The following is a 13977-nucleotide window of genomic DNA, read 5'->3' as shown; positions in this document are numbered from 1 at the left end:
TGAGTACAGAGGGTTCATTAAAGCTAATTTTTGGGTTGGATTTTTCAGGGAATTTCTCTGATGGAAGTTTCTCTGGAGGTGTTCCTTCCAGTCAGCTCCTTAGGAGTCTTCAGAAAAACTGACAATTCTGATGGCCCATTTTTCCCTAATAAAATAAAAGCTGAAAAAGACATCTCTAGATTGTTTGTTCTGCTTTTCTCCTCTGTCCCCTTTCAGAACGAGCTGTCCAGTTCTCCATGGGGAAACCCAGTTGACCTCTTCCTGCCTCTCCCACCCTGCTCTCCTCCATAAAAAACCCCCAACCACCACCCACCTACACACTCACATACCCCAGAGCTGGAAAGACACAAAAATAGCTAACTCGTTTGGAAAACGGACTTTCCCCCTCCGGGAACATGCCCTTTGCTGTCACACCGAAGCTGAGCTGAGGCCGACAGGTCCCTGTTGCCACACAGCCCCGCCCGCCAGCCGTCCGCACCGCTGACCCTGCCTGTGCGAGGGCCCGGCGAGCTCCCGCAGCCCTTGCTCCATGCTCCCGCCCGCGATCCTGTTCAGCTTTTGCCTCAGATTTCTCCTCCTGCCGGCGGAGCGCGGCCCGTAAACATGTGCGGCCCTGTCAGCGGGGTCCGCCATGCCCGCCCGCCCGCTAGCCCGTCCGTCCTCCGCACCGCGGCCCAGCTGCCGCCGGCCGGGCGCGGGGCACTCGTTGCGCAGCAACGCGGGGGGGAGAGAAGGGGAGCGGGGAGGGGGGCGCTGAGGGGAGGGCGGTGCCCGCCGCGCTGAGGAGAAGGCGGCGCCGGCGGCGCCCGCAGGGCCGCGGTCTGTGGTGGTGGGGAGGGCAGGCAGTGGGACGCCCCCGGCATTGCCGGGTCGTTCGGAAGAGGAGGTATTAAGGCTTAGGCTCCCGCGAGGGAGGGGGACGCGCCGGGCTTGGGCTCCCTCGGGGTGCTGTCCCGCCGTTATTAGTAACTGCGTATTTCCTACGCGATGGCGGAGGTGGGCGGCTTGGCTCCGCTCGTGGCTCTAGCACACCCTCCTGTGCAGTGTTCGTTCCTTCAACCCCCTCCGTTTCCCTTCTGAGGTACGATCTCTGTAGTAATCAGTTGTACAGTTGGTTATAAATAAACATCTTAAAGCCCCCGTTACTGAAATGGGTGGGTTGTGTAAGACTGTCAGCTTCCTTAAAAAAAAAATACCCGAATGAAACCTTTGCAATCTTCCTCTGTAGAGAAAAAAAAAAAAGTTTGGAAACTGGATACAAGTAAACAGCTCAGAAATCAGCGAATACATAAAATGACCCAAACTTGACTCAATCACACGTCATGATTGTTGAGCTAAAATTGATTAACTGGGAACCTATGACTTGAATTAGGTTGGGACAATTTGTACTCCAGCAGTTACCTGTTTTACAGACATCATACAAACGTAAGCATGTAATATTAAACATATTGTGGGATTTGGGTAGAATACACTTCGTATAAAATGCAGTCAAGGTCACAACTAATTGCTGTGGCAAGTTCAGTTCTTCAGCTGCAGCAAATCCCCCAGCAACTAGCAAAAGCTCTTAAATTTCAAATACTAAATCTCATTTATTTCTCTGGCTGGTGGTTCAGGCTTTGGTTTTGTTTTGGGAGGGAAGTTCTAACAAAATTGCAAAACTGAATTTTGAAGTGGTGTTTTAAGTGTTTGTGATTTTTTTAAGTGTTATGTTTTGGCTTGAATTTCTAAGTTCTTTTAATTTTTGGTTTCTAAGTGGTTGGGTTTTGTTCAGAAACACTAGAGCTATTCTGTTTTGCTGGCTTCCTTTGGTAGAGGTGTGTTGTATTTAATCTATGATTTGTGTATGCAAAAAGAAAACCTTGAGGGTACTGAAAGTGTTACTAAATACAAAGGGCTCTTTTCCAGTGTTTATAGAACAGACTTACTTGTGTATAAACATTATTTTTTAAAAAATAAATGAATAAACTGCTACTCCAGGCTTTGTTGTGGGAGGAACAGAGCAGCGGGGTGATGGAAGTCTGGGGGCCGGAGAAAAGAGGGGAGCACAGGGAGAAGCCAACCCGAGTCCTCCTGGAGGCTTTCCCTCCTCTTGGCATTAAAGGTGTTTGGCCAAAAGGTGCTAACACAATGCAGAAGTCTAGTGTGGGTGGCAAGATAATGAGTTTTACTTGAGCTGCAGTTTAATGAAGCATCTACTGCCTCATCTGTGTTAGTAATTTGGAACATGTTACTTAGATAAACACTGTCTCAAAGCAGAAAACAAAGGCAGAGGGAGGCAGCTCAGGGAAATGCAACACAGGGAGGGAGCAAAAGGAACGACAGAGAATGGCTATAGTCACAGAGGAAGGACAGCGAAAGAGGAGTAGAGGGGGCAGGGGGATCAAGTAGTAGGAATGGGAGAGTAGCCCCAGGGCAGTGAATGGTAGCAGAGATATTGATGAAACCAAGAATTTTGTTTCTAATATTTATTTACTCACAATTTTCCCTTGAACACAACTTTTCTTAACAGGCATTTTACTGGGACAGGAGAGAAGTAGGTAATCAAACTGACATTACACCCTTGTGAAGGAGGCTTGGGATAATTACGCATGGCACAGGTAAGTGTCCTGAAGATACCTGATACAGCTCTTGTTAAAAAATTGGATCATTTTCTTTCTGTGTCTCTATTTCTGTGGTCCCATTGCCCCTCGTGCTGGTCACAAGTTCAGCTGTCTGCAAAACCCAAACTTGGGAGCTACATTACCATTTTCCTACAGTAGCATGAAGTCCTTCTTACAGAATAACAGACACTGATTTTAGAGGAGAATTAACCTCTTCTGCCACAGAGCATTAGGTGAGCAGCCTGTCATACGAATTATTATTTTGAGTATTTTAAGTTTGATAAGTGTAGCGTAGTTCTTTCAAAAAGGAGATTAGTTAACTGAGACCATCTATCCCTGCTAGTTATCTGCAAGTAGATTACAGAGAATGATACTCCATTTGCACGTGCATTTTGCAAACTTACTCCTCGGTTGTACTCTTTATTTTGCAAATTGCAGACATTGAGATGAAGGGTCTATAATTTCCTAGCTTGCCTTTCTCTTGGAACACTGGTGCTGCACTGGCACGCATCCACTTTGCTGTGACTTCATTTGAATGCAGCAAATTCTTTATTATGATTAACAAAGGGTTGCTCTCTGGTCTGCTTTGAATCTCAGTCTGCTCATGGAGATTAGTGGGTTTTGAGCAATGCCAACTCACTAAATATCTCCGCTTCACTGATCTCAAAGACATTTGTGACAATGGATTTAGTAGTCATTTTCATGCGTGTTCTTGGCTTTGAACGGATAATACCTTAGTAGTTCTGCTTTCCATTGCTGTTTGATTCTCCATCTCATTCAAAAGGGTTTAAATTCAAAACTTCTCTTTCCTCATATGTTGGTTCTTTGAGATACATAAACACATTTGTTTGTGGTTTTAATCCTTGAATGCAACCCTCCTTCACTTCACTTCTTTGATTTTATTTTGGGTGAATACATTGCAAATGTCTATGCATTATCTCCCTCTTCACGGTAGAAACAAATAAAACTTTCTCTCCCAAGGCAAGATTAACAGAAATTGTTCTTCAACTGAGCAGGAAGAGGCTGGTGGTTTTAAAATAGGGAGGTCCCAGTTACATGTCCTGATGTGGCCCTGTGTCTCACTTGGCCATAAGAATCAGAAGAATTAGAGAATGAGCAAGAGTAAAACCTTAGGTGACATCAGATCAGCAGCTTCTTTTATTTTTTCATGCCAATGTCTCAATTCACCTCTTCACCAGGTAACACATACAGACCTCATTTAGATGTTAAGTCTGACTGAAGTATTTGTGACAGGTGTACTTTTTAAACTGGGATAATTTCTCTTCAAATCATCCGTTCAGTATTGTTTTCTTATAAAGGTTTCTCTCAATTCCACTGCAACATAATAAAATAACCTTCTTTCTGCCCCAGACACATGCCTTGGCTTTGTCTGAGTTACTCAGAAAGAGAGATACTAGAAATAGATCAGTATTTATTTTTTATGATGTAATCACAAAATACATGCAGTGAAAACTAGAAACATTAGACATCCATCATCTTAATTTCTGATTTTCCAATTAAGGTCACGGGCATGAGCCACACTGTATATTGCCACTTACAGAGGCTTTCTTTTATACTAGTCTTCTCTAGGGACTCCTGACCACTAGAACATTTGGGTTTTAAAGCTCTTCTTGCCTCTAGTTTTAAGATGTATTTCTTTTCTGAAATGAAGATACTTCACAGATAAAGTGCTCTTGTGTAGTCAGAGCTCAGTGGTTCTGAATAGCTTACATTTAAAAACAAAACTACTATTTGCAAACTTATCCCTGTTTTATACTACTCACTGCAAAACAGTCACACAGGTAAGATTTTGTAATGGGTAATGGCGGTGCGGTATGGTATGGTGGTCTAGATACGAAAAGATCTTCCATTTGTGTATTTCTCTTACTGCAGCTGGAGCAGGGCATCACCATTATCATCACCTAAACCATGAAAATGTATTCATTTAGAGAAATCCCTTGTGGAAACAGGGCTTTATGTTGCTCATTTATTTCAATAACTAGAACTAGGCAGTAATAGAGAAGTAAACCCAGGAGTTAAGCTTTTTTGAAGGAGTATTTGCAATTTGGAGTTTATTTTCATTCATGTTTGTAAGAAATACCATGTGGCTAAACAAAATCTTATATTGATTGATGTTTATCACATTACTTCTGTCAGTGCACCAAACACAACCTTCTATAATGAAGCAGAATCCTGGAATGACAAATTTTAAGTTTTTCTCAAAGAACTGTGATCAGCCTTTTTCTCCTTCCCGAAAATTTCTTAAGGAGTATTATTTTATCCTGATGTATGAAACAGAAAATTATAAGCGCTTCAAAAATACTACATTAAATGTCTGGAAGCAAACAGACACCAAAAGCCTTGTGTTGCTACCAGGTCGAGCTGTAGACTTCTCTTTTAATTTCTCCAGGAGAATAGCAATTAATTTCCAAAGCTGGTTTTGGTTTCAGAAGATGGATAAGCACAGTGAATTCCTTATTAAACTAAAGAAATTTACTAAACCTACTTTCTCAAAAGAATAAAAGCAAAAGTGTTCAGAGCTCTCAGTTCACAGAAAATCCAGATCCACCAACACAGACATAAAGTAGGTAAGGGAAGTAGAAAGTATTAAGTAATGCTGAAAAAAACCCCAAATAGACCTTGATGGTAGTTTCTCTACAGGGAAGTTGCTCCCAGTTCAGAATTTGGCTGTTGCATTTCCAGTCCATGCACAACAAAGGATATAATTTATTCATGGTATTTCAGAGGCTGCTTCTAGGCAAATCTTTGAGGATCTGTCCTACTCAGTATCTTTACCTGCATTTTGAAGGCCTAGACTGTCTTCTGGGGTACAGTTTCCCACTGATGAATCCAGTGGATCAGCCAGGGCATTCGCTTCTGTACATAACACACACTCTGAGATCAGCAGCACGAAAGCAAAGGTGGTGACATAAAAACCTTGCAGGAAAGCTATGTCGGTGCTGTGCTACACTCACAGCAATAAGCCATGAAGAACATGTTCACCGGTAGCAGCCTGCCTGGGAGAATTGCTGTCACTTCTCTCTCGCTCCAAGTGCCAGATCAGCCTGAGCTGTGATCGCTTCCACCTGGTGCTCATGACGTTGGGCGGGAAAGATACTGTAGCCTTGGGCTGTTAAATCTGGGGCAAGTTTTCAGTACAGGCAGTGCCTGAGCTGCCACTCAGCAATGTGAGGTTGCCCCTGTGTCATTACTTGCCTAGGGACGTAGTAAAGCTTGCTCAGTGGGATTTATATTATTATAAAGTGTTAAAAAAATGGCTTTTGGTTTTGTACTCATAGCCACTTACCTGCAGCGTGACCCTGGTCTTTGCTACTCAAGTAGCCACCTCCAGCTCCTCTTACCAGACCCAGTGTTTCCAAGTACTTGTTTTGGGCTGTGCTCCGCTGGGATCACATCACCTTTACGGATTCACATAGCTTCTGGCGCAAGTCACATTGTTGCTAAAACATCTTTAAGCTGTCAGCATTTCCATCCAAGGTAAAAAAATACAGACCTCTAGTCCTTGAGTTCTAATTATGTTCCAGCCACCTCGATTCTGGTACGCTGACCTGGCCTGAAGATACCAGCAATGGCAAGAAATGTTATTATTTTGGTGCATTTTTCATTTGTTTCCTCAAAGCATAATTAAGCTACAAGTTTTGCATGTAGATGTGTACCAATGGGCTGGGCCTGTTGAAATTTTTCCATTGATCAAACTTGAATTCTGTTCAGAGTTACAATTAGGAAAGCAGCTTCCGATGCATGCACAGAACATTTGCTTGATAATGAAGAATTTTAAAACCTGTCTGTGAAACTTGGTAGCACTAGATGAAGCCAGAAGGATTGTTACTGAATCTGCCCAAAATTCCCACTGCTGAAAAAGAGCAAGATGATTGAATAAAAGGCAAGATTTTCCAGTTTGCCTGGCAGCAATTATGAGGAACAGAAGATAATGAGGAAGAATCTAATGGCATTATTTTGGGGGCAAAGCAAAAAAAAAAAAACAGTGCATGGTTCATCACAGGGCTAATATTGTACAATGATTGATGATTCTGTAATCAGAGCCCACATAGAAACAGGCTGTAAATTAAATGATGGAATATTTCACAAATGGCTTGGAATTGTAATGCAATGATCAAGAATTTACAGAGAAAGACTTTATGCCTCCTTTTTAACAAGCTGCAGCATTTCTAACAGAAATAATTAGGGTTCTGACAATGTATTCATTTGAATGAAGGATTGAGTTTGACAATAAAAAATAGCCTATAATCTGTGTGTCACATGCAGCTTTCTACTGACACACAACCTCATGGTCTAGTGCACTAGCATTCACAGCAAATTAGTCTCAGTTTTACTGTATTCTTTAACCACACCAAGTGGTACCTGGAGAAATAAAGTTCTTTTACTATGTCACTGCTAGTTAAGTAGCTCTTACAACTGAAAAATTGGAGAATGATTCAGTGATAGACTTAAAATCAATGTCTCACTGTGGTAGAAGTTTCCTTTTTCAGACTCAGTAGTAAAGAAAAGAGGAGGAATCTATTTCTATTTCTCTTTCCCTTTTGAAATCCTCAGGTTGGCAAGCCAGTTGGCAAGTCAATGGCTTCCTCGAGCAATTCACTGCAATTCCTTCCTGGAAAGCTTCCTCCTCTCTAGAAGCAAAACATCCCCCTTAGCTTTCCACAGAAATGGAAAAGTGCATATTGAAACTAAATTACAGCATGCATTTAGGGAGATGACTAGAATTATGGTTAGGAAACCATACTACCATGAACAAACATGCACAAAAAAGTCCATGCTGATTTGAATTAAACAAAACATCTCTTCTTTTGGTCAAAGTCAGCTATATCCAGCACATGGGCAGATCAGTCACACAGTACACATAATGCCTCTGACACGTCTAGGAAACATAGGGTCTGTTGCAGCCTTCCAGAAAATTTGAGATGTCACTGAAGTTTTGAATTTATCTTGCCTGTGTTCCACATAGTGTATGTACATACTCTATTTGGGAAATCCCAGTGGCAGCAGCCCTAATTCTTTCTAATGTTGGGTGTCACAGTGCAGCTGACCTCTTTCTTGAGGCAATCTAAGATGCACTACAACTGCCAGTTCTCAGAGGTTCTTGACACAGTTTTTCACCAGCTCATCAGAAAACTGGACAGTGTTATTGACCATCTCTTAAGCAATTGGTAAATAGAAAGGGATCTTCATTTCTATTGAAAGCATGGCTTGTGTGATCATACGATCTACCAAGACACCATCTCTTAGTTACTTAACCATTTTTGGGGCCAGCCTAATCATTTCAGATTCAGGGGGAGGTAATTCCAGCAGTGACTACTGCTGAGCTTTCAGAAACTGCTCTCAAAGAAGTCTGAGTGTGTGTTCAAGTTGGGGCAGCTCTTACCTTGGGGACAATGGCAGCCATCCTAGTGAGAAATTTATAAGCTTTGTTAATACCTTTCTTTGTCATTCTGTTTTAATAATGACTTGTAACAAATTTCCTAGTTCTTAAATACATGACAGTGTTCTTGTCTGTTTGTGGTGGCATATCCAAGTCAGATTTTTCTCTAACACTGAGAAGAAGGTGCATATGTTAGCATGTGAAGGAGATGAGGCACCCATTCACAAGAGCTGTGTTTCTTGGCTAACTTTTACACCAGTGTGGTTATGACAACAAGTGAAAATGTGTCTGTACAGTAGCCATCAGTGAGGATTTCAGTGGCTGTCCCCAAGCTTGCAGGGATGAGCATGTGACAACTCTGTGAAAAGGGGCACACAGGAGAATGACATAAGGTCCTGTCTGCTGGCCTCTGATTTTGGTCATGAAGCTAGTAGGGAGAATTTACAGTATAACTGTATGCTTCAGTGGTCTAAGGATTATTTTTTTTAAATACTACTTTGTGCAAGATTTTTCTCTTAAGTCTCCCTTGTGGTACAGACTTGCATGCACATACCAAATTTTCTTTTGAGATCACCCACTAGATATGAAGAATTAGAGCTGTCACTGGTCAGGATAAGGCAGTCCTTTTCATGTAGACTGGTTGAGGATGTCTTCTAGACCACACTTTTCTAATTGAAGATATTTAGTAGTTTGCGTGTGGCCCCCTCATGGACAATTTTTCCTTGCATGCTTGTTTTTATCTTTTTCAGTATTATTGCATTCAGCTTTGTTGTACCACACACACACTCACCAAATAATAAGTATGCCATAGAGTTAGGGAAATAAATGCCATTAATGTTCATGAAACAATCAAATGCTCTAATGATGGGCAGGACAGAAGCACCCAACAAGGGACTTAATTAGGTTTTCATAGCAGGATTTGAGAAGCATGTGATAAACAAAGGATGGGGCCACATGCTAAGCAGCAAGCAAAAAATAGTGACTAGCTGTTCATTATGTGAGTATTGTCCATTCTGTGCACTGGGTCAAACAAAAGGCTAGTGGCTAAAGACAGCATGTGAGTGTAATTAAAGACTTGAAATGACATAGGGACACAAGGAGGCCAAATTAAGGTTGCACAGGCAACCTTACCTCAGGCTTTTCCTGACTTGCCAGTGTTCAGCTTAGAATCACTACAATGCTTTTCTGATAAAAGCTTGTGTATGATGCCCTTAGTACACGTGGATCCCTCAGTGATATTCTAGCTGGAGTCTTCTGTTAGCACTGCTAGCAGTACTTGTAGTGAACTGCTATTTTGTTTTGCCTTGGATTTGTTTGGCTGCTCACCAGTGGCTGGGTGGCTCCCAGGTGTGGATCAGGTGAGCCAGGTAGGCCTTCTGTGGAGAACATGAAAGCACAATGGTACAAAGCGCTTCTGTCCCCTCTAAGTTGACAGATGTGGCCAGCCAGGCATGGCTGCCCCACAAAAACAGTGTCCAGCTACTGCAACCAAAAAAATCTCCTCCAGCCCCAAAATCAGTGGCCTGAATCATGTTGGTAGCAACAGTAAGCTCAGCAGAGCCAGAGCAAAACCTGGGTAACCAACAGAGCCTATCCTATAGACACTGAAATTAGAGAAATCTTTTCAATTCCAGATTTGCACCAATAAAACAATCCTTTAACATCGAATCTAAGTTGGTACCTGCTGTGCTTTTGACTTTTCATGAGTATTTCATGCTCTCATGATGGTTTTAGGGCTGGAGACAACTTTGAGGGGTGTTGAGCCAACACTTTTCACACATACTCAGTTTATTTACACTGTGGCTTGTTTTGTACGTTGCCTACAAAATTATGTTTCATAGAAGAAAAGCCTAGCAACACAAGGGAAATTGTTGTAAACAACCAGAGTGAGCACTCCAGCCTGTGTACAATAGACATGCTAGAACTCAAAATAGCACCAGAGGACAAAAAAACCCCAACCACCCTTAACAAACACTAAGAACTTTGTTTGTTTTTAAGAAACACTGAGCATTGTTCTCAGTTTCTAGATTAAGCCCAATTGCCCAAAAAGCCTTTGTTACTGCCTAAACCAAACTCAAGTTGGGAAGCATAGCAAATAATTATTTCACTTAAGAATGTACTGCCAAAAACCTAGGGGTGGGAATGCAAGAAGTAAACAGTTGTTCGAAACGAAGAGCCTCATCCTCTCCCTGTCCTTCGTCTCTCTTTTTTTCCAGGTGTAGGAACAGCAGCTTTAATGAACAGCACTAGAAACTGAGTTTCTGCAAGAAACTGAGTTGAAAAAGGAGACCTTTTGACAGCAGCCCCCCTCCCCCCTTTTCTGAGATCCTTAACAGATGCCAAAGCTTTCCTCTTAACACTTGCCAGGGCTATTAAGTGCTGAAGTCACTGTTTTGAACTTAAAACCTCCCAGAACTCTGAGACATCTGTATGGAGGATGCTTGCTGCCCTGCATATCTGTCAGAACTCAAGGCTGACATTTTAAGCATAGATTCAGCTTTGGAATCTTAGAAATGAAAGTTAATCCTGACCGTGTTCTGTCTCCTGTCCTTTTCCCTCCCTTCCCGGCTCTTCCAGCCCATCAGGCACAAACAGTAGAGTTTCTTGTACCCTGCAGTACCCACCTTCTTCCTGTTAGGAACAGAAGACTTGGCAGTCTCCCTGGATGGCCATGCAGGTCCAAAATTGTCTCTGGGATGCATATTTTCTATTGTGCAAGTTACATCCCTTGCAGCACAAATATTGCTCACGCTGAAATGAGCAGGACCGAAAGTCATACACTAGCGGCTGTTACTACAAGCAGATGTATGTTGTATAATCATTAAGTGCACAAAAGCTGTCCAAGACCATGGACTCTTGGGATCGCCTCTCTTCTCATCCTTTTGATACAGAATCTTAGGTACAGAAATGGGTTAGGGAACTATTGGCAGCTTAATGGCAAGCTTTTTATTTCTGCCCCAACATGGAGTGCAATTCGTGAATTAAACAGCCAAAGTACCTTCATAGTGCATGAAGAAAGCTACGTGGGGGCCTCCAAACCTACATAACAAGGATGATAGCACCCTCAGGAGTGCATTAAGAAGATCATTTGAAGTCCTGGACGCTGTGGAGACCATTGATGGATTCAGAGCCAACTGTGCCAAGGGGTTTCAGCTGTCTAGGAAAGACAGAACACTTTTTCAGTGTGGTGAGGAAAGGCAAACATACAACAGCAGTTACTAGTTAGGCTTTCAGTGTCAAATCCACAAGCTGGATGTGGTAACATGACCCTGTTTAAACAGGAGAGGTGAAGCGTTCCCTCATGTCAGTGGTTGGTGGTCTCCTCTGGAGGCAGGGAGGTGGGTTTAAAGCCTCTTTGCCTGGGAATAGAGCACATCACCTTGCCTGGCATTTAACCAGAAAACATCCCACTTTCTCTGAATGTACCTATGACTGTTTGGGTTTATGATGAATTGCATGACATTGAGTTGTATTAGGTGTGCTCAGAGCATGCCTGCTGGATCAGTGCCCTCAGAAAAGGATCTGTTTAGGTTCTGGATCCCAATGGCACCTACATAATTAAATCAGGCACCTAATTACTTGAATTTGATTACTGCTAGCATGGTCCAGTTGGTGTGCAAACAAGTGCTTGGAGGACTTGCAGATCATAATGGATTGAGAGCAGCCCTGAGGAGAAGGACTTGGTACTGGTGGATGAAAAACTGGACATGATCGGCAATGTGCGCTTGCAGCCCAGAAAGCCAACCGTATCCTGGGCTGCATCAAAAGAAGCGTGACTAGCAGGTCGAGGGAGGTGATTCTCCCTCTCTACTCTGCTCTCGTGAGACCCCACCTGGAGTCCTGTGTCCATCTCTGGGGCCCCCAACATGAGAAGGACATGGACCTGTTGGAGTAAGTCCAGAGGAGGGCCACAAAGATGATCAGAGGGCTGGAGCACCTCTCCTATGAAGACAGGCTGAGAGAGTTGGAGTTGTTCAGCCTGGAGAAGGCTCCGGGGAGACCTTATAGCAGCCTTCCAGTACTTAAAGGGGGCCTACAGGAAAGCTGGAGAGGGACTGTTTAGGAGGGCATGTAGTGATAGGACAAGGGGTAATGGCTTTAAACTGAAAGAGGGTAGATTTAGATTAGATATTAGGAAAAAATTCTTTCCTGTGAGGGTGGTGAGGCACTGGAACAGGTTGCCCAGAGAAGCTGTGGATGCCCCCTCCCTGGAGGTGTTCAAGGCCAGGTTGGATGGGTCTTTGGGCAACGTGGTCTAGTGGAGGGTGTCCCTGCACATGACAGGGGTGTTGGAACTAGATGATCTTTGAGGTCCTTTCCAACCCAAACTATTCTATGATTCTGTGATACAGGGGAGCATGTAGTGAATTGATGTATTTCTAGGGCTAATCGAGAAGCTGCTGAACAGCAGTAGGTCTGGGTTTTGGGCAGTTTTTGGTATCTAAGTCATCCCTTGGCTCTAGCCTAACATGACTGAAGTCTACCAAACTGGATCTCTCAAGCCAAGAACAGGAGCTGCTGGGTTAGCAGTCCCTCTCAGTGAATGTGTACTTAGAAAAGAAAGAAGTAGAGGTAGGCAAAATCTATCTGAACAAAATTCCTGTAGTTTGTTCACCTACCTCAAGCTGTCCTCTCTGGCTGTGTAGAATAAGTGTAGCAGTAGCAAGAACCCCTTGTGATGCGATAGCATTCTCATTCTTTTTCCTTTGTTGAAAATGTACTTTACAGAGGAATAGGTGAATTAACTTCATCATTAATTAACTACACTTCAAATGGCACTATTTGACTTGCCTGGCTTTCAGTGTTGCAACTTTCTTCTTCCTGCAGTATGAAAACTGCACACGCATCACTGGAGACAAGTCCCTCAAAATGCAGTTTCTGTTAGTTCTGAAACACTAGAGGGAAATCTGGACTTCACTGAAATCAGTGAGGGATGTCCTGGCCTGACCAGATCTTCATCTCAAATGAGTTCAAGCACTCCTCTAAATCAATTCTGAATGCAATCTAAAGCGTTACATAGCACTTTACATTTCTCAGTATTCTATAATGGAGATGACCTGTGCTTTAAAGCGTTGGATTTATGCAGATTTGTCAAGTGGGCAAGAGTGCAAAATAGAGACATTTGTAACTGAAAGGACCTGTGCTCCCCATATGGATGCAGTCATGATTGCTTAGTCTCTGAATGAGTTCATACTTACACTTCTGGAGAAGAGAATATGTGCAAAGTATTTCTTCAGGCTAATTTTTTCATGCTACAAACAGTAGTTGTCATCATCTCACCCAGCACACAGGTTTCAAGACACAAGCTGTCAGAACTGGAATGGTTTGTGTCTGTGAAAGATGACTACCAGGAAGTACCTGCCTATCTTAGGTTGGTCCCTGAAGGGGCTGGCAAACCCTTAATACTGATCTTTGCGTTCCTCACTGACTACCTCAAGCGGTTTGTTCTCAGTACATTGCCTGTTTGAAGGCACCTAACTCCATTAGTGGTAAAGGGGACCCAGACACTTCACTGTTATTTCACATTAAGCATGTAGGGCTATAATATCCTTACAAGTATCCTCTATACATGTTAAAGTATTTTTTTGGAAAGCAAATAGAATGTTGCTCGGCTCAGGCCCAAAAGGAATAATTGGTATTTTGAAGATTTTTAAAATTAACCTAAAATTGCTTAATTTATTAAGAGCATGGCTTTACAGCCACCTCAGACACCAGGATAGTCATGTTGGTTTTAATTTTGTCATATATGTAGCTGAAAGGTGCAGGATAGCCCTCAGGCCATCTTCCCTTCATGAATGGGGTTTCTGTTGCTGTAGAACCTCATGGTGGTGTTGCCTCCAGCTCACATGTTTGTAGTGCTAGAGTTCTCTGCTTCCAAAGTCTCTTCTTCTGTGAACCACACTGAACCGACCACAAACAACTGGAAATCTTTCTCAGGATGGGAGGCTCTTCCCCCATTTTCATGCTATCTTGAAT

At 42.8% G+C, this 13977-nt stretch overlaps 1 long non-coding RNA gene across 2 annotated transcripts in view; it reads left to right on the top strand.

The window, feature by feature from the left end:
- The first annotated feature begins 837 nt into the window (after positions 1 to 837).
- The window catches only part of LOC129202688 (uncharacterized), a 30093-nt gene continuing 16953 nt past the window's right edge, over positions 838 to 13977 (top strand). The window contains exons 1-2 of one of the 2 annotated variants that reach the window (XR_008575793.1): positions 838 to 1081; positions 2510 to 2597. This is a non-coding gene — a long non-coding RNA (uncharacterized LOC129202688). Of the gene's footprint in view, positions 1082 to 1230; positions 1426 to 2509; positions 2598 to 13977 lie in introns of those variants that run through there. The other variant, XR_008575794.1, reaches the window with a different exon arrangement.

This window comes from Grus americana, chromosome 2 (genome assembly GCF_028858705.1).
Source record: "Grus americana isolate bGruAme1 chromosome 2, bGruAme1.mat, whole genome shotgun sequence".
NCBI lineage: Eukaryota > Metazoa > Chordata > Aves > Gruiformes > Gruidae > Grus > Grus americana.
The sequence above is the reverse complement of the archived record's forward strand: the minus strand, read 5'-3'. Positions and strand labels throughout refer to the sequence as shown.